The 17848-nt window shown below is 52.7% G+C and overlaps 1 protein-coding gene across 1 annotated transcript in view; it reads left to right on the top strand.

The window, feature by feature from the left end:
* The window catches only part of LGR6 (leucine rich repeat containing G protein-coupled receptor 6), a 120988-nt gene that overhangs the window by 8182 nt on the left and 94958 nt on the right, over positions 1–17848 (top strand). The gene's annotated exons all lie outside the window — the stretch shown is intronic.

Genomic DNA, 17848 nt, shown 5'->3' with positions numbered 1-17848 from the left:
CAAGGCAGCTGGGATCCATTGACTAAGCTGCTCAGGCTGAAGGCATCAGCCAACCCCGGGTGGTGTCGGGCCCCCTAGGGCTGAGACCCTGTCTTGGCACACCTGAGGCGTTGCTGTCGAAGAAAGAGTGCAGCTTTGCTGTCAAACAGACATGGGTTCAAGTCTCAGGTCCAGCACTAACCAGCATGTTTCTTTGCCTCTGTCAGTCTTAGCTTTGAAATGGGCATAAATCAGAAAGGTGTCTGCAATTTGGCACAGTGCTTGGCGCACAGCAAGCATGTGGGAACTATCACGCATTCTGGTGTCCCCTGGAGAGAGACATTTGGAAGGAGAAGTGGAGGCAGCTGTAAAGTAGCCCTTACTCTTGCCTACCCAACCCTGCCTATTCAAGGATTTCGGTGAGAGTGAGATCTGGAGGGTCGGTTCTAGAACACAGCTCCCTGTCACTGTCCCTTCCCTTTTGCTGGAAGTGAAAAGGTCCCCAAGGCTGTCCAGACTGACGCAGGCTGGGAGGGAAGTGTTGAGTGTCTTCCATTCACCATGTCAGGGATTTGGATGTGGTCCCCAGGCCCAAGGCCAATGTCATGGGCTAATAGAGGGGGACGTGGGGAGGAGCCGTGGTGCGAAGGCTTCACCATCACTGTCACCGTCTAGCACCTCGGCCCAATATATTGCTGGGGACCCTGCAGGACAGGGGAGTGCTTCCTTTTTGGTGGAGGAATAAATGGGAGAGACAGGAAAATTGGACCCGATACACCAAGGTTTATTCCAACTGTGCAGTTTGAATTGCCCCCTACCTGAGTTATCACTGGCTCCTGGGACACAGGCCAAAAGCAGCTGCCACTAAAAGGCTTTTAACACCTCCTATAGGAAGGGGCCTTCCTAGGTTGACCCAGGTACTATCTGGATTTTTTTTGGTACCAACTTAGGCTGCAGTGTCCCTCATCTCCGTGAGAGGGATGATGCTTCCTGAACGCACAGGCTCTCACGCAGAGCAGACATTCGTTCAGTCACTCGTTCCCTCTTCTGCAGACGTGGACGGGATGCCTGCTGTCCGTGAGGCACTGCGCTAAGCATTTTATCATGAATCCTCCCGTGTGCGGCCAGGACAGTTGCTAGCCCCTCTTTCAGATGAGGGGGATACATGGTGTAGGGATAGAGTGGAGGTGAAGTAAACTTGGGGAACTTCAAAGTCCATGCAATTTCCTCTGCTCTGGGGTCTCGGAGCAGGGAGATAGGGCAACCATATGAATAACAGACACTTCGTGGGATGCCAGAGGTGCCCGGGGCAGGGACATTTACACACAGCAGGCAGTGCACAGAGGAGGGAAGGCTCTGCCTAACTGATGCTGGTGCAGAAGCCCTGGCTCAGACGTTGTGGTGCATGGGGAACACCACAGATCTCAGCGTGGGGAGACCTAGGATCGCACTCATTTGCAAGGTGGGGTAATCGTCTCTCCCTGATGAGTTGTATGAAGCACGATCCTGTCTCAGGGAGCACTTAGCGCATAGGGGGTGTGATTTTATTTCCTGTGAAAATATCAGGTAGTGTTACATACCTATGTCTGTATGTCCCTCTGTCCGTTTGACAGGAGTTTTCTATCTTATCAGATTCAGGGGTTCTTAAGGACAGGAACCACGCTTCTCTTCATCAGAAGGAGGTGGGGAGTCTCTTAGGGCAGGAGCTTCCTGCCAGTAGGATCTGTGCTAGGGTTCCCCTTTGTCTCAGGATTACATCATACTCCCCACTTCAAACATGCGCATGGGCACTGGCTCACTCTCCAGTATGAGGTCCTACATGCAGGGGGCGCTCTTCAGGGGCCATAAACAGCACAGGTGTAAGCATTTAGTCTTTATTCCCTCCCCCTCAGCTTCAGATCTGGGGCAGCCTAGGAGTGGGAGTGTTTGAGGATGGGGAGGCTGGATCAAGTGTCTAGGGATTCTAAGAGTCAAGGCAGGAAGGGGCCGTAAACTAATCCCTGCCTTTGTGGTAGACAGAGCAGATTAGGAGGCTGGGAGGAGACAAGAAAGGAAGGGGACTATTGTCCAGGACAAAAACAAGAGAGAACAATAACTGGGACAGGACTTGGGCTCCTATCCTCATTACCTGGGAGAGAACTTAGGACCCAAGAGAGTTGGAACCAGGAACCAGCTCACCTTCCAGACCACCTGAACCCCAGCCTCCCAACATCTGTGAGCAAGGTGACTTGGCCAACCTGGGCCCCCTTCTTGGACATGCCACCTAAGCAGTTTGCACAGAGTCCCATGCTTATAAAGGCCCTACACTTGGGTTGTTGCTCTGCAGTGGCCATGTTCAAGCTAATCCTTTTGTAACAAAGGGCTCCACATTTTTATTTTGGCATGGGGTCTTGCAAATTACATCGTCCCTGCTGCCCTTCATCTCTCTGAGCTTCATATTCTGGTTTACAGATTGAGCGATGGATACCCCTCGACCTACCTCCCGCTCAGCGGCACCACTTCTGTGGAGGTGCCCTCTGACTCATAACACGCCAGACACATTTCTTCTGTTCTCACTGTCATGATGGTGGCCCCTTTTGGTCTGATGGTTGGGGGCTAAGGCAGGAGAGGATGGGAGACAGGGGTTTCCTTCAGAGGGACACTGCCGCGTGGAAGAGTTAGGCTCTGTTCAGAAGTACTAAGGAGCCCAAGGACCAGAATGGAGAATGGACATCCTTGGGCTGGAGGTCCTCCTTGGCCTGAGCATGGAGTCTGCAAGGATCCAGGGCTCCATGGGGTGCACTGTGCTGAGACGGGCACAGGGGCACACCTGAGTCTGGGTACTTCCAGTCGGGACAGTTGTTAATCTTTGGTGAGCAGACCTGTGCTGGAACAGGAGGGCGGGGGACATGTCGGCCTCCTGTGTATGTCAGGTCTCTTCTCAGTTCTTTACAATATAGCAGAGAGTGCACCAACTCTGCAGCTGTTCCACCTGGGTTCAGATTCTTTTATCAGGCCTTGGGAAAAGACTTATTTGCTTTGTGCCTTAGTTTCCTCACCTTTAAAATGGGGGTAATAATGATACCAAACTCATAGGGTTGTTGTGAGGGCTAAATTAGTCAGTTCACAGTAACCATTCACTGGGTTTGAACTTGAGATCCTCCTGCTTCAGCCTCCCCAGTAGCTGGGATTATAGGCATGTGCCACCCTGCCTGGCCAACAGTTCCTAAGTTTTATGTTAGTTTTTGTGGTACTGAGGGTTGAAGCCAGGCAAGCATTCTATACCACTGATCTCCATCCCCAGCTCTTTTTAAAAAATGTTTTATTTTGGGACAGGATCTCACTAAATTACCCAGGCTGGTTTTGAATTTGTGATCCTCCTGCCTCAACCTCCCAGGTAACTGGGATTACAGGTGTGTGCTACTACACCTAGCAGTTCATAAGTTTTAAATTAGGCGATGTTCTCCATCCTGCTGGAGATCTGAATTATCCCTCTGTCCAGTGTTTCCATGCTGTATATGCTGCCCACTCATTAGTCATTTAGTAGTTCTCAGTCATCAGAGCAATTGTTATGCTACTGCAGTGCTCGTGTTGAGCCTTTGTTTTACTTAATAATGGCCCCAAAGTGCAGGAGTAGTGAAACTGGCCATTTGGATATGCCAGAGAGAAGCCATTAAGTGCTTTCTTTCTTTCTTTAAGCCGTTAAGGTAAAGTACCATAAGGTATTCTAAAAGAGACAACATTCACATAACTTCCATTACAGCATATTGTCAAAATCGTCGAATTTTGTTTTGTTATTGTTGATAATATCTTACCATGTCTAATTTGTAAATTAAGATTTATCCTAGGTATGTGCAGATAGGAAGCACCTCAGTGCTATCTGAGGTTTTAGGTATCCACTGGTGTTCTTGAAATACAGCCTTGTGATAAGGAGACCACTGAACAACAGACAGTTCCTGGATGGTCTTACTGGACAGTCCCCGGCCCAGACTTGGGAAATCCCCTCCCGGGAGGCAGGGTTCCCCTGGCTGAGCCCTCTCCGCTCTGCCGTTCTCCTGCAGCGGTTTCTCTTGGCAGTGTGGAGGGAGGGGCCGGGAGGTCCTCTGGAGGAGTGGGGTGGTTAGAGGGTCCCCTGCTAGTCCGACCCCCCTGGTGTCACCCATTTGCAGCTTTAGATTTGCTCTTCATTCGGCAGAATTTGAATCTAGACCCTGAGCTAGGATTCTATCTTCACCTCCCGCTGGCTGAGGACCTTTGGCCAAGTCCTCTGATCTCTTTGGGCCTGTTTCCTGTGGGATGGTAGCTCCTGATCCCAGGGTACAGTAGAGACAGATGATGGTGTGTAAGTGAAGATGCAGAGGAGGGAGAGAGGGAAGGGGTGTGAGCGAGCCAGCCAGAGGAGTGTGGTGGAGGGAGGAGCCAGGTCCCTGGAGACCTGCAGTGTTCACTTCGTGACTTGAGATCCCAGGGGCTGGGACAGGGCATCTCCATCACCAGCACCTCCAGGGCTGTGTGCCCAGCGAGAACAAAGCCCCCCATTAACTATGTGCAGCCAGCGGAAAGAGGAATGCCCGCTGCCCACCAGCCAACGCCATGCTGGCCCTCGCCTGGTTGCTCCCCTGCTCTGAATGCAACAGTCCAAGGTGCCACATGCCCTGCCTCCACCTGCCAGAAAGTATTAGCCTCTCTGTTCACGAAGCAAAGACACCATGCTTTGGGACTCAGGGCACCCACTGAGGGTGGGGCTTGGGGTCCGGATTACCTGGGCCAGTTGCTGGAACCCTGCTATGCCTAGTTCTGATGGATGCATGACCTCAGAGCCTGCAGCAGGCCAGGGAGCAGGTGGAGAGTGTAGTAAGAGAGGAAGGTTTGGAAGCTCACAAGGAGCCTTCCTGATGTCTTGCTCTGGCCCCTTGCCCTTATCCCCGCCTGGAACCCCCAGATGAGCAGATAGAGTAATTCAACACCCCACCATTTGCTTTAGTGTTTGACTCCTTAGGAATATGATGGCTGGGAAGTTCTTCCTAGTATCCCTCCTCCTTCCTGCTGTGATGCCCCCTAGTTTCCTTCCTGCTTTGGTTAGAGAGGAGAGACCAGTTGCTTACTGGCTCTGTTAGCTCCATAGGCACTGGTAGGGTGGACTGGATTTCATTTTACTTTCTCCACGAAGAAGGCAGCTGGGCCTGTAGAAGCAACCTTGGAAATGCCATACATGTGGACTTCCGGGAACCCGAGGGCCTGCCTGCTGCAGAGGAGGCTGAGAACTTCACCCGCTCCCCTGTCCCCCAGAATCGGGTTCCCTGCAATCTCACTGCCCTGCCGTGCTCCAGGCAGCAGCCAGCCCAGGACCGCCTTCGTGAGACTGAGAAAGTGCCCTTGCTTGCAAGGCCCCACCACGTGGCAGAAGAGGAGAGCAGAGCAGCAGCAGGGTTTCAGCCTTGACTAGGCTCCTTGGCCAGGCACCGCTGTCTAGGCCCAACCACAAACAGCACTCCTCTGGGTCAATCTGGTCAATACTTGGCAAAAAAGTGACTGAGCCAGGCATGGTGGCACATGCCTATAATCCTAGCTACTCCAGAGGCTGAGATAGGAGGATTGCAAGTTCAAGGTCAGCCTGGGTAACTTAGCAAGACCCTTTTTTGAAATAAAATCAAGAGGGCTGGGGATGTAGCTCAGTGGTAGAGCAACCCCGGGTTCAATCCCAGCACCAAAAAAAAAAAAAAAAAAAAAGTGTCTAAAAAATATTTATAAAGGATTGCTTAAAGGAGAGTTATTCCCCTAGTCTTTCGGGTACCCTAAAGCCTTTTTACTCAAAGTATAGTCCACAGACCTGCAGTAGCAGTAGCATCGGGGTGCAGTGGGGAGTGCAGGAGCTCAGACCTCGCTCCAGAATGATGCAGTCAGAATTTGCACTTGGTTTGCCCAGCAAACTGGTGTAGCTGACGCTCAGCTTGCTACAAGGTTGGAATAAGTCAGACCATCAGCCGAGTTTCTACACAGTTGCTCCCTGTCCCACCTCCCAGAAAACTGGTTTTACTTAATTTGCACTTAGGTAACGTACCACTGGTTTACATCCAGGGGTATAAGAAAGAGCCCCCTCCCCCCCCCCCCCCAGACGTCAGTGTCCATTTCCTGCAAGTATGTGGTTAAGAAAGAAACCCTCAGTCCTGGTGGGGAGTCTTTGGAGGCAGCCAGGGAAGCATCTGCTTCATTCAGAACGTGAGGGGCTGCCTGAGATGTCTCTTCCTCCAGAAAACCTTCCCAGATCCTCACCTCTGGGAGGGGCCTCCCTCTGGACTCGCGCTGCCCCAGGGCCCATCCGCCTAGGTTGACCTCCTGTTCACTTGTCTGTGTCTCAGGTAGACTGAGGTAGCCCCAGGAACACAGGACCCTGGCCTTCCAGGCCCCAGGTATTCTCAGTGCTGGTATAAGCCCCTTGCACGCGGTGCTCAAAAATGTCAGTGGAATATTCAGATGAAGAGATGAATGAGCGAATCAATGGATAATGAATAAGTGAATGGCCAGAGGCAGGAGGGACGGGGCAGAAACCAACCCAGGCAGGAACAGATGGGCTTTCCTAAGAAAGAGGGCTGGGAGGGAGGGAGCCCTTTCCAGAACTGGTGGTGGCACTAACCTGGCTCCTGGAGCCAACCCAGCGAGTGGGCTGCAGTGAGGACTGAGCGCGGTGGGGAGCCCCTGCAGCTGCCGGTCAGCCAGCTCCTGCGGGGCTTGGGTTTCATAGGGTGAGACATCTGTTCTATAAACCCTTTCACTGAGAAACTTCTGCCTTTCCTATTCATTCTCTTTATTTCCCTAAAGAAAGAAACTGTCTTTTGAAAATTTCCATCCTGTTCCAAACAAGCTGAGATGAACATAGGAATGTGCCTGCCCCAGGCCAGGAGGGAGAGAGCACTCTGGGGACTTGATGTGGGTTCTTGAATCCCTAGGGTGTAGCTGACACTCCCTTAAAGATGGATCGTGGGCTTGCAGGTCAGGAAGTTATCATGTGGGCATGAAGCACTGGACAGGAGATATGCCTAGGCTGATAGGGGCCCTTGGGAGGCACACAGGATGGACGGAAAGTGCCTCCCTGTGGAATCCTGTGAAGATCCAAGGAGCTGGTTCCGATGATCCGGAAGCCCTGGGAGGGAAGTCTGGGAATACCAATGTCCTTGGTCACGCCAGCACTTTTTTTTTCCCCAGTACTGGGGATTGAAATCAGGAGTGTTTCTCCACTGAGCTGCACCCCCAGCCCTTTTATTTTTTATTTTGAAACAGGTCTTGCTAAGTTGCCCAGGCTGACCTCCAATGTGTGATCCTCCTTTCTTAGCCTCTCAAATCATTGGGATTAGAGGCATGTCACATCACCCACCTGCTAGGTGTTTATTAAGCAGCTATTATGTGCCAGAATCTGTGCAATATGACATGGATGTATGGAAGTGTAAGATGAAAATGACACACAAAAATAAAAATCTAATTTCAACTGAATGAAGCAACACCTGAAAGGGTCCACAAGATACCATGGAATTCAGAGGGGGACACGGCCAACCTGAGTTTCAGGGAAGACTTTCAGAAAGTACAGTGTAACAGACAATATACATAAATGGATAACTTAATAAGTTTCCACAGGCAAACACTCTTGCAGGAGCAGAACCCAGACCAAGAAAGAGAATATCATCAATTTAGCAGAAGTCCTCCACCCTGTAACCACCCACATCCCTCGAGGATAAACACCATGGGTTTTTAAAATGTGTTTTTGTTTTGTTTTGTTTTGGTACTGGGGCTTGAACCCAGGGAGCTCTACCTCTGAGCTATCTCCCCAGCCCTTTGTATTTTGAGACAGGGTCTTGCTCAGTTGCCCAGGTTGGTCTCGACCCTGCAATCCTCCTGTCTTAGCCTCCAGAATCTCTGGAATGGCAGGTGTGTACCACACTACCATCCTAATACCTAACAATATAGAACGTTTTTCCGGCATTTTGAACTTTCTGTACAGGGGCATTGTTTTGGGTCTGGCTTCTTTTCCTGTGTTGGAGGATCCATCCACAGTTTGTTTGCTATGGTGACTACTATACAATCTGCCCATTCCAGTGTGGTTGAGCGCTGGACACCTCCCAGTTTGGGGGTATTACAAGGAGTGCCCTCGGTCGTTGGGTAAGCGCGTGGGTGCATCTGTTGCTTAAATGCCCAGGATGGAGTTTCTGGGTCAGAGTAGATACAGAAGAGTCTCAAGAGCTGGCCTAGGTGAATAAGGGTGGGAGGAGTCCTTGGCTTACTCCAAAGCCAGCAGTGGCAGGAGGACAGAGGGAGGGGGCAGCAGGAGCCCCCAGACAGAAGAGGGGTTCGAGGAACAGTGGCCCACTGAGGCCCTTCTGACTGCTCCTGCTTACCTGTGTTAATTCCCAGGGCTGCTGTGACATGGTACCATAAACTGGGTGACATAGAACAAGAGAAATTCATTCTCTCATGGTTCTGGGGTTCAGAAGCCCCAAATCAGGTGTGAGCAGGGCCGTACCCTTGTGGCTCTGGGGGAGACCCCACTGCATGCTCTTCCAGCTTCTGGTGTCTGCTGGTGTCCTCGGCTTGTGGCCGCAGCACCCCCTCGGCTGCCTCGGTCTTTACCTCATCTTTGCGTGTGACCTCTGTGTGTCTCTTCCAAGGGCAATTGCCTCTGGATCCAGAGCCCCCCCCCCCCCGGACGATCCATGATGATCTCAATCTTTCACTGAACCACATCTACAGAGACCCTTTTTCCAAGTCAAGCCACATGGACGGGTTCCAGGGATCACAAGCTGGATGTATGCTTGGAGGTGCTGCCGTTCATCTTTCCAAGCTACCCCTCGCTGCCATCCTAAGCACCCCTGCTCGTCCCTCCTCTCCACCCTGCAAAGCTCCCAGTCAGCCATTTTCTTTGTGGTATAGGGATGGAACCCAGGGCCTTGCACATGCCAGGCAAGCACACTACCTCCAAAGTCCATCTCTGGCCCTTTTCATTTGACCTTGAGACAGTCTGGCTAAGTTGCTGAGACTAGCTTTGAACTTGCAATCCTTTTGCCTCAGCCTTCCCAGTCACTGGGATTACAAGCGGGTCTGATTTCAGTCAGATCATTTTCTGACGGTTCATCATGTCCCTCAGGCCAAGCTTCCTCCAGGAAGCCCTCCTTGACTGTCTCTGGACCCTCGGATACATGAGAGTCCTCTCGCACTCGTGTCCAAGGCTCTGTCCAGCGGAGTCTGTGGTTCTGAATCTCTCCTCAGACTGAGGTTTCCTGAGGGAAAGGACTGTTTCTTCCTGCTTCTCCTTTTCACCCAGGGCACACACACATCTCCTGCGGGGCTCTGCATACAAGGGCACCGAGAACAAGGAACTTGGGCCAGAGGCACCTTTCCAGCAGTGTCCGATCAGCTCTTCCCCGTGGCCCCTGCTCTTCTCCAGACACTGCCATCTCAGACAGGGCCGGGTTGTTACCTTGTCCCTGGGCCTGAGTGGTAGTCTTAGCTACACACACACACACACACACACACACACACACACACACACCAGGGTTGGGGAGGAGTCGGGCAAGGGGAAGGAGCCCAGCCCTTTGCCTTTCCTTGGAGGAGCTGGGACGCAGGAATGTCTTTGGCTGGGAGACCCTGGCCAGAGATCAGAAGATCAAAGGATGAGAAGATCAGGGGCAAGGCAGGTGGCATCACTTGGAGGCACCAGAGAGAAGCAGCAGCTGGTGGCTCCTAAGAGTAAGGTTGACCCAAAACGCCCTCCTGCCTCCCCTTTGAAGCCCCAACCCATCGGTTTCCTAACTTCGCAGAGCTGCTTCTCCGGGATGAGGGGCCTGGGAGTGAATGCAAATAGGGGAGGTGCCAACTGACACTCGTGCCATCCTGTGGGCAGAGCTAAGACCTCCTACCCACATGGATTCTCCCACATAAGTCTCCTTATGCCCTTGGGAGGGTTAATAACAGCGATTCTCAGATGTAGAAACTGAGGCACAAAGAGGGAGGGTAAACCCAACATCAAATCACTGCCAAGAATTAGGGCCAAGATACAAACTCTGGCAGTCTGACACCAGAGCCACAAACTAGTATTCTATAACGGAGGGCAGACAGTTGTTGAGTTCAACTGCAGCACGAGGGAGTGAGGCTAGACGTCAGGAAGGACTTCTTTTTGAGCAGGGACTCTGGACCTAGACCTTGGATCTAGTCTTCCCACAAGTCGGATGAACCAAATAAGAAGGGAGTTGGGGAAGAGGAAAGTGGGGGAGACATCCCGAGGGAAGGACGGGCAGACAGGCGGCAGGACAGGGCTCAGATTGGCGCGGACAGTGGCGGGCACAGACTCGAACTTGCATACGAGGCCCCCGGAGCTGGATGGCGCGCAGAGAAGGGAGACGCTGGGCGCGGGCGGGGCGGATCAGCAAGGCGCGGGGCGCCCAGGTGGGCTTGGGGGCGGGGCGCCGCGCTCCGGAAAGTTCCACAGGTCCTGGGGCAGCGGGATCCTCGGCGGGTGCGACGGGCGGGGCCCTCCCGGGCGGGCGGCACTAATCCGCCCGCCTTGTTCCGGGAGCTCGGGCCGCGTCCGTGCGCTCGCTGCCCGGGGCGAGCTGCGCGGCGGGAGGGCTCCGCGGGGCGGGGCAGGCTGCCGGGGACGTGCGTGCGGCCGGGGCCGCCGAACCCGCCCGCGCGGGTCGCTCTGCCACTTCTCAACTGGGTGACTTAGGGGAAGTAACTCGATATTTCCGAGTCGCCAGTTCTTCATTTAAAGTGGGACTACATAAGGCTTCACTCCCGGGCTGGGGAAGGGATCGAGTTAAACGGGACCAGGGACGCCCAGGCTCTGCCAACGGCAAAGGACGTTCAACGGGTGGGCGCGGGGGAGAGGCGGGGCGCAGGGTTTGAGGACAATCTGGGATTCCAGCCCCGAGGGACCTTTATTTTGCTGAACCTTATCTGTAAAATGGGTCAGGAGGCCTTGACGCCTAGCCTCTGCTTTGCCCACTAGCTTCGGGTGGAGCCTGGGGCCTCCAGCTGGAATCTTGGCGTTGCCCCTGGCTGGGGGTCAGCTGGGGAGTGCGCGGGTGCTCCCCAGTGTATAGCGGGGCAGAAGGGAGTTGAGCCGCTGGGGTGAGCAGGGACAGGAGGTCTTGATGTGAGAGGGGAGGGCTGTCTGGGATGGGGTGGTGACTGAATGCAGGGGCCTTTCTCCATCTCACCCCAGACACACCCTGCCTGATCGTCTGTGGGAATAAAGGGAGCAGACAAGCCTCCAGCTAAGCAAACAGTGCTCAGAGCCGCGGTGGCTCTTCCTGCTCCGGTGCCTGGCTCCTTCCACCTGCGTGTCCGCCCGCTCCCACTCCGCCCAGCCCTGCGGTGGCCCTGGCCGGGAGCTCAGGGATTTCCCAGCGTGTGGAGGGAGGGGTAGCTCCCAGCCTTCCTACCCAGCGCTCTGCTCTGAAGAGAGGTTGCACTCCCCCTCCAACGGGCTCCCAGACTGATAAGGCAGCCGGTTCACCCCCACACACTGAAAGGGTGCCCTTTAGACTGAGTGAGACCACAAGGCCTGGCCGAGACACTGGTGAGTCAGAGACCCGAGTGTGGCAGGACTGACTGAATGAACAAGTCCTCCAATGCACAGCCACTGTGGCTTTCTTTCTCTGGGTTTATTCAGACCCCTCCCGCATCAGATCGATCTGACTTGTCTGTCCCTCTGGCGGGGGGGCCTTTGTGTGGGATGCCTCACCCTTCCATTGTGGTGCAGAAAATGGACCTTGAAGCTGTGTATGTGACAGAGACCCGTAATTGGGAGCTATGGAGGAGCTCTAGACTGTTTGAGGAGATTGGTTACACGAAGGAGCCATTCGAGACCAGGAGATGACAGTTTGTAATCTAAGACAGGATTGTGTGACCTGACTTTGTGACCGAACCCTTAGAGATTACAGTCCAAAGGCCACAGGGGATTAGTCTGAGAGGAAGCCCTAGGACACTCAAGTCCCGGTCCTAGTGCTTGTCACTCAGCCTGGTATTATTGTCTCCTCTCTGGCCATTGTCCCCACTGGAATTGGCTCTTTGAGGACAGGGAGCACACTTGTGCTAGGCTTTATCAAGCACAGTGCCTGTTATCTAGTAAGTGCTCAGTAAATGCTTCTTGACAAGGCAGATGGCTGCTTGAGGAGGTGGATCGTGCAAGGTTGGAAGCTTCCTAGAGGACAAGGCACTAGCACGGGGCCTCAGTGCAGTGGGTGGTGAAGCTGGCAGGTGGTGCTTGTTGGTTATTTACCACGTGCTAGGCACCTGCTAAGCACTTTACCAGGAAGGAAAATGAGACAGAAGTGAAGTAACTTCCCACAGTCACACGACCGGCCGGTAAGCAGCAGAGCTGGAGGCAGACTTGGCCTTGGCATGGCGAGGCCATACTGCTGCTGTTCAGCAGAGTGCCGTGTGATGAGGGACGTCTTCTGGAGCCGCATCCTCCGTGGCAGTTCCCTCCGGCTGCCTGTGGCGACTGAGCCCTGAAGCATGTTTAGCGCAGCTGAGGAGCTGAATTTTCGACTTCATGATGAATTTAGGTGGCCACCTGTGGCTCCTGACCTTGCCATTCCTTTCTTTGGGCGGCGAGGGTCTGTGCTGTTTCCAGAGAGGAGGCAGGGAGGGGAGAAGTCCAGAGCAGCCTCCTGGCTTCGGGGCCTCCAGAGGCTCTGCCCCTCAGGCTGGCGGGCTGTTACCAGTTCACACTGTGGCCTCCCTGGCGGGGTCTGAGAGGTCGGGTCCCTTTAAGGTCTCTGCCTGTGGGTGGCATGGCTGGGCGAGGAGGGAGGAGCCATGCAGGAGCCACACGTGCATTACGCAATCCCCAGGCACGCTTTGCTCTTGAGTGCGGCCGCCTGGCTCTGCGCACGCAAGGCTGGGGACAGCAGCTTCGCAGGCTCTCAGAGGACCTGAGTACTGGCCCCGGGGAGCATGAGCAACCCCTTGATTTGACCTGCTGTAGCCCTTTTTTTTTTTTAATTGTAAGATAGATATTTTTATTCTATTTCATAGGTGAGAAGACAGAGAGTTTACGTAACTTCCCCAAGATTACATAGCTCATACTGTAACTGAGCTCAGACTCATCCAGTGATTACACATGCCCAGGGCTCTGCTGTAGCCCTTTTGCCTGGGACTTAGGCAGTGCCAACCCCTCCAGCTTAGCAGCTTTACCCCGCAGAGCCCGAGATGTCCCCTGAGCCATAGATGGACCCAGCTCCCTCCCAAAGGGATTTTCCTACAGTGCTGAGGGTCACGGCCAGCACCACACACGGGCTTTTCCTCGTCCCTCTGCCCAGGTGTGCAGGCCCATGGCCTGCCACCAAATGAACCCCTCTCTGTAAGAAGAAGCTGAATTTGGTGTCTATGAAGCTAACCCACCATTGCCCACATCTAGCATTTTTGAGTGGGAGGGACCTGTCCTGTGCGCTGTCCCTTCCTTGGCCTCCTTTGTCTGTCATCAGACTTCGAGGGGACCCACACAGGCATGTGCCAGTGAAGCCATTCTCTGACTACCTGGGGAAAAATACTACTTTTCTTTTCTCTCTTCTGACTTTAGGAACATCTCTATTCCCCTGCCTTTATCCCTCCCAGTCCCACAAGAACGAATTGGGTCACCTTCTGGTGACACCTCTGGGCTCTGGGTTTCCAGCTTTGCCCTAGTTCAGTCTGACCTGCCCAACCTCACCTTTGCCCGGCAACTACCAGTACCCTCCCTCCCCGCCCACAGACACCCCAGTCCAGGCCCTGCCTCTCCAGCTGACCCTCCAGCCTCTCTCTCCTCACCCCTCACCACCAGGTCCCTCGTCGCAAGCCTTCTCGCCACTCCAGGCAGGCTGGAAACATTCTTGTTACCAACAAGGGAGCCAAGAAATGGCAAAATAAAGCAATAGCCCTTTTATTTCAAAATACAGCGTTGTTCTCACATAGGACTTTGTGCAAAGCCTAAGAGAACGGTCTGTGCTGTTATGTGGATGGAGAGGGAGACTTGTTCCAGATTGAAGCACACTCCCTAGTTTGGAAAGTGTTGAAATCCACAAAATTCCAAAAGAACGTTGTGGCGACTTGTGTCTCTGGAATCTCAAAGAAGATAGCTGGTATCCAAATTATCTGTGATAGGAAGCATCAGCTCAGGGAATAAATGGGACAGAGGAGACTGGTTAGAAAATTGAAGATAAAGCCGGACACAGTGGCATGTGCCTGTAATCCCAGCTCTTGGGAGGCTGAGGCAGGAGGATTGCAAGTTGGAGGCCAGCTTGGAAAACTTAGTGAGACTGTGTCACAAAATAAAAAATGAAAATGTTCAGGGATGTGACTCAGTGGTAGAATGTTTCTCCAGTACCCTCCCCTGCAAAAGAAAAGGATCTATCTGATGGGTAGAAAAAGCATCCATCTGGTTGGTTGGTTTGAGATAGTGTCTTCCTATATTGCCCTGACTGGTCCCAAACCCCTGGGCTCAAGCAATGCTCTTTCCTCAGCCTTCTGAGAAGCTGGCACTATGGGCATTCACTATCACCCCACTCCTTCTGGGTTTTAAGAGACCAAACATAACCCCCACTGTACTATTAACTTGCTGTGTGACCTTAGGTGCCTCTGGCCCTCTCTGGATCTGTTCTGTACTAGTAAATTGAAGGCGTGTAAGTAAAGGCCCTGCCATTGAGCAGGTGTTTGCAAAGGCATGGGTGGTTTATTTATTTTATCTTTATGCGACACTGGAGATGGAACCCAGGTCCTAGAGCATGCGAGGCAAGGGCTTCACCATGGAGCTAGAGGCAGGAGGTGTCTTCACTGGTCACAATAACGAGGAGATGCTACCAGCACTTATGAGCAAGGTCAGGGTGCTGAAGCGGAGCAGTGAGTGGGACAGCCCCTCCCTGACCAGTGAAGAACTAACTGCCTGGTCCCTGGTGGGTGCCTTCTGCTCTGGACTCCCATCTGTGAGATGCTCCTGTCTCATGTGCCTCCCACCCACATTTCTGCCCAGGAAGCCCTCCTGTGGGCTCTTTCCCTTGGTGTCGGTGACTCGTGTGTGCTCTAGAACTTAATCCAGAGAGGGGCTGCAGGAGCATCTTGCAAACCACAAATTAGAATCCAAGTGCGGGTGTTGTTGTTCATTTGTGAATCAACAATCCTTCCCAGGAACCCGCAGACACCCCTGTCTCCTCCACGGCCCAGTGCCAAAGCAGCTAGCGGCACAGCAGGGATCCTCGGGACGGATGGGACCAGATCCCCGGCTTCCAAATTTGGTGTTCTTTCCTCTTTTGACCTCATTACCTGCCCCTCTTGGTGACAGAAATTCAGCAGGTGTTCTCTGGGCACCTAGTGGTCTCTGTGGCAGCCAGCCTGTCTACTGACCCCTCTCTGTGGGAGCCCCCAGCTCCCCGTTAGGCTCTTTCTATGCTGACCTACCTGCACCTTTTCAACCCCGAGCTATCTCCCAGTTTGGAGGGGCATATGCCCAGCTCAGTGGCCCTCATGGGACAGGGTCACCACTGAACATTCTTTTTTTTTAATTAATTTTTTTTTTATTTTTACAGACTGCATTTTGATTCATTGTACACAAATGGGGTACAACTTTTCATTTCTATGGTTGTACACAATGTAGATTCACATTATTCATGTAATCATAGGGTAATACTGTCTGTCTCAGTCTACTATCTTTCCTTCCCCCACCCCCTCCTGCCCCATTTTCCTCTACACCATCCAAAGTTCCTTCATTATTCTCTCCCCATCCCTGGCTAGCCCCCCCCCCCTCCTCGTTATGTATCATCATCAACTTATCAGAGAAAACATTGGGCCTTTGGTGTTTTGGGCTTGGCCTATTTCACTTAGCATGATATTTTCCAACTTCATCCATTTACCAGCAAATGCCATAATTTTATTCTTCTTTATGGCTGAGTAATATTCCATTGTGTATATATACCACAGTTTCTTTATCCACTCATCAACTGAAGGGCATCTTGGTTGGTTCCACAATCTAGCTATTGTGAATTGAGCTGCTATGAACATTGATGTGGCTGCATCACTATCATATGCTGATTTTAAGTCCTTTGGGTATAAACCAAGGAGTGGGATAGCTGGGTCAAATGGTGGGTTCATTCCAAGTTTCCAGAGAAATCTCCATACTGTTTTCCAGAACCACTGAACATTCTTACGCAGCCCACTGGGCCCTACCCAGAGATGGAGAACAGGGCCAGGAGAAACCCCATGGCCTGCGTAGGGTCTGGAGGGCTTGTTTGGAGAAGGACCACACTTTCACTTTCTCCAGAGGAGGCCAAATGATCAGAACATTACCAGTGACCTCTGTAGTAAGAGTCACCATTGATGGCGCTGTTGACTTGGAATCAAGCCCTGATTAGGTTGCTCCCAGAGGCTATACCCTTCAGCATCAATGGGAGGTCTTCAAACTAGACAGTGGGAAGAACTTCCTCAGAGTGAAGGCTGTCAGTCACAGGAACAGAAGCCAGGGAAAGGCATCATCTGCATCTGTAATGCTGGCCTTTGGTTTGGTTTCACCTTTTAACCCAGGGTCTGGTGAAGCACTCTACCGCCGAGCTACACCCTGGCCCTGTGATGCATTTATTTGGATGTGTTTTGAACATCCCTCCTCGCCAGGCATCCTGGTAGGACTGGAGGGTGCAGAGATGACTGGATTAGTTCCCTGCCTTGAAGAAGGTCGTCATGAGCTGTGTCATTATAGACTGATAATTGGAATCCAGTTGGCTGGGTCTGATAGTAGGAACCTGCGGACACCTCTGTGTTTATAGGCATGTTTATAGAGACCCGTGCTTTTACATTTATTTCCTCACACACTCCACCTGACAGCTCTTGTCAGGTAAGTACTAGGATGACTCCCGTTTTACAGAGGAGAAAAAGCAGGCTTAGAGATGGGAAGTGACATGGACAGGGTCACACAGCCAGTTAGTGCTGTGCCAGGGTCAGGATGAAGGCAGGGGCAGTGCTAGACACTGGATCAAGAATTATTATCAAGTGAGGGTTTACGAAATATCATTCGAATTCAGAGGATGCCATCCCAGCAGGGAGGCCAGGGAAGCCTCACAGAGAGGGTGACACCTTGGCTGGGGATGGGGCTCATCTCCTGAGGCCTTTTCCTGAGGGTAGATCCCAGGTGCTCTTGCCACAACATGAATGAATGAGTGAATGAACAAATGAATGAGAATAAGAAGGGGAAAGGTAGCTTTGTGAGGTGATGCGTGTGTTTATAAGCTTGACGGTGGGGATTACTTCCTACTGTGTGTGTATGTCCAATCATCCAGTTGTGCACTTTAAATATTGACAATAAAATAAAAAAACTGACCTTTTCCTGTTTGCAGAGATGGGCAGCCTGAGCCCCAGTAGAGACAGTGGAAAAGGGGGTCATGCATCTTGGGCCTCTTCTCCAGGGTGGGGGTGTCGTTCCAGGCCCACCCCAGCAGGACCCAAGAATTCGTCCTTCACTGTTTCTTTCTTCGCAGGAAAAATTCAAGTAGACCCAGTTCTACAGGGGCCCTCGGTTATCAGCCAGATTGCCTCGGGGCTTCTCCTGTTCCCTGTGGAACATGGGCTTTGCTGTTCTCTGCCCTCTCCATTCCCCAGCATCCCCCGCTCCTTATCAAACCTGTTCCTGTCTCCATGGTGACACCACCTCACCCAGCTGCCTTGGGTGGTCCAGTTACCTCACAAGGTGAAGCTCTGAGAACATTTTCCTAATGTGCAGCCAGAACCTTCCGCTTCCTGTGCCCAGGGCTGCCCCTCTCAGCTCTCCCCTCCCACCAGCCTTGCTCCATCAACACCCTCCCCCGCCACCCCCACCTCATCATGGCTGCGTCCAGCCAAGAGGACACAGAACTTGTCTGTGTATCCTGAGGGCTGC

Source organism: Sciurus vulgaris (genome assembly GCF_902686455.1).
Source record: "Sciurus vulgaris genome assembly, chromosome: 12".
NCBI classification, from domain to species: Eukaryota; Metazoa; Chordata; class Mammalia; order Rodentia; family Sciuridae; genus Sciurus; species Sciurus vulgaris.
This window is presented reverse-complemented; position numbering and strand designations above follow the sequence as displayed.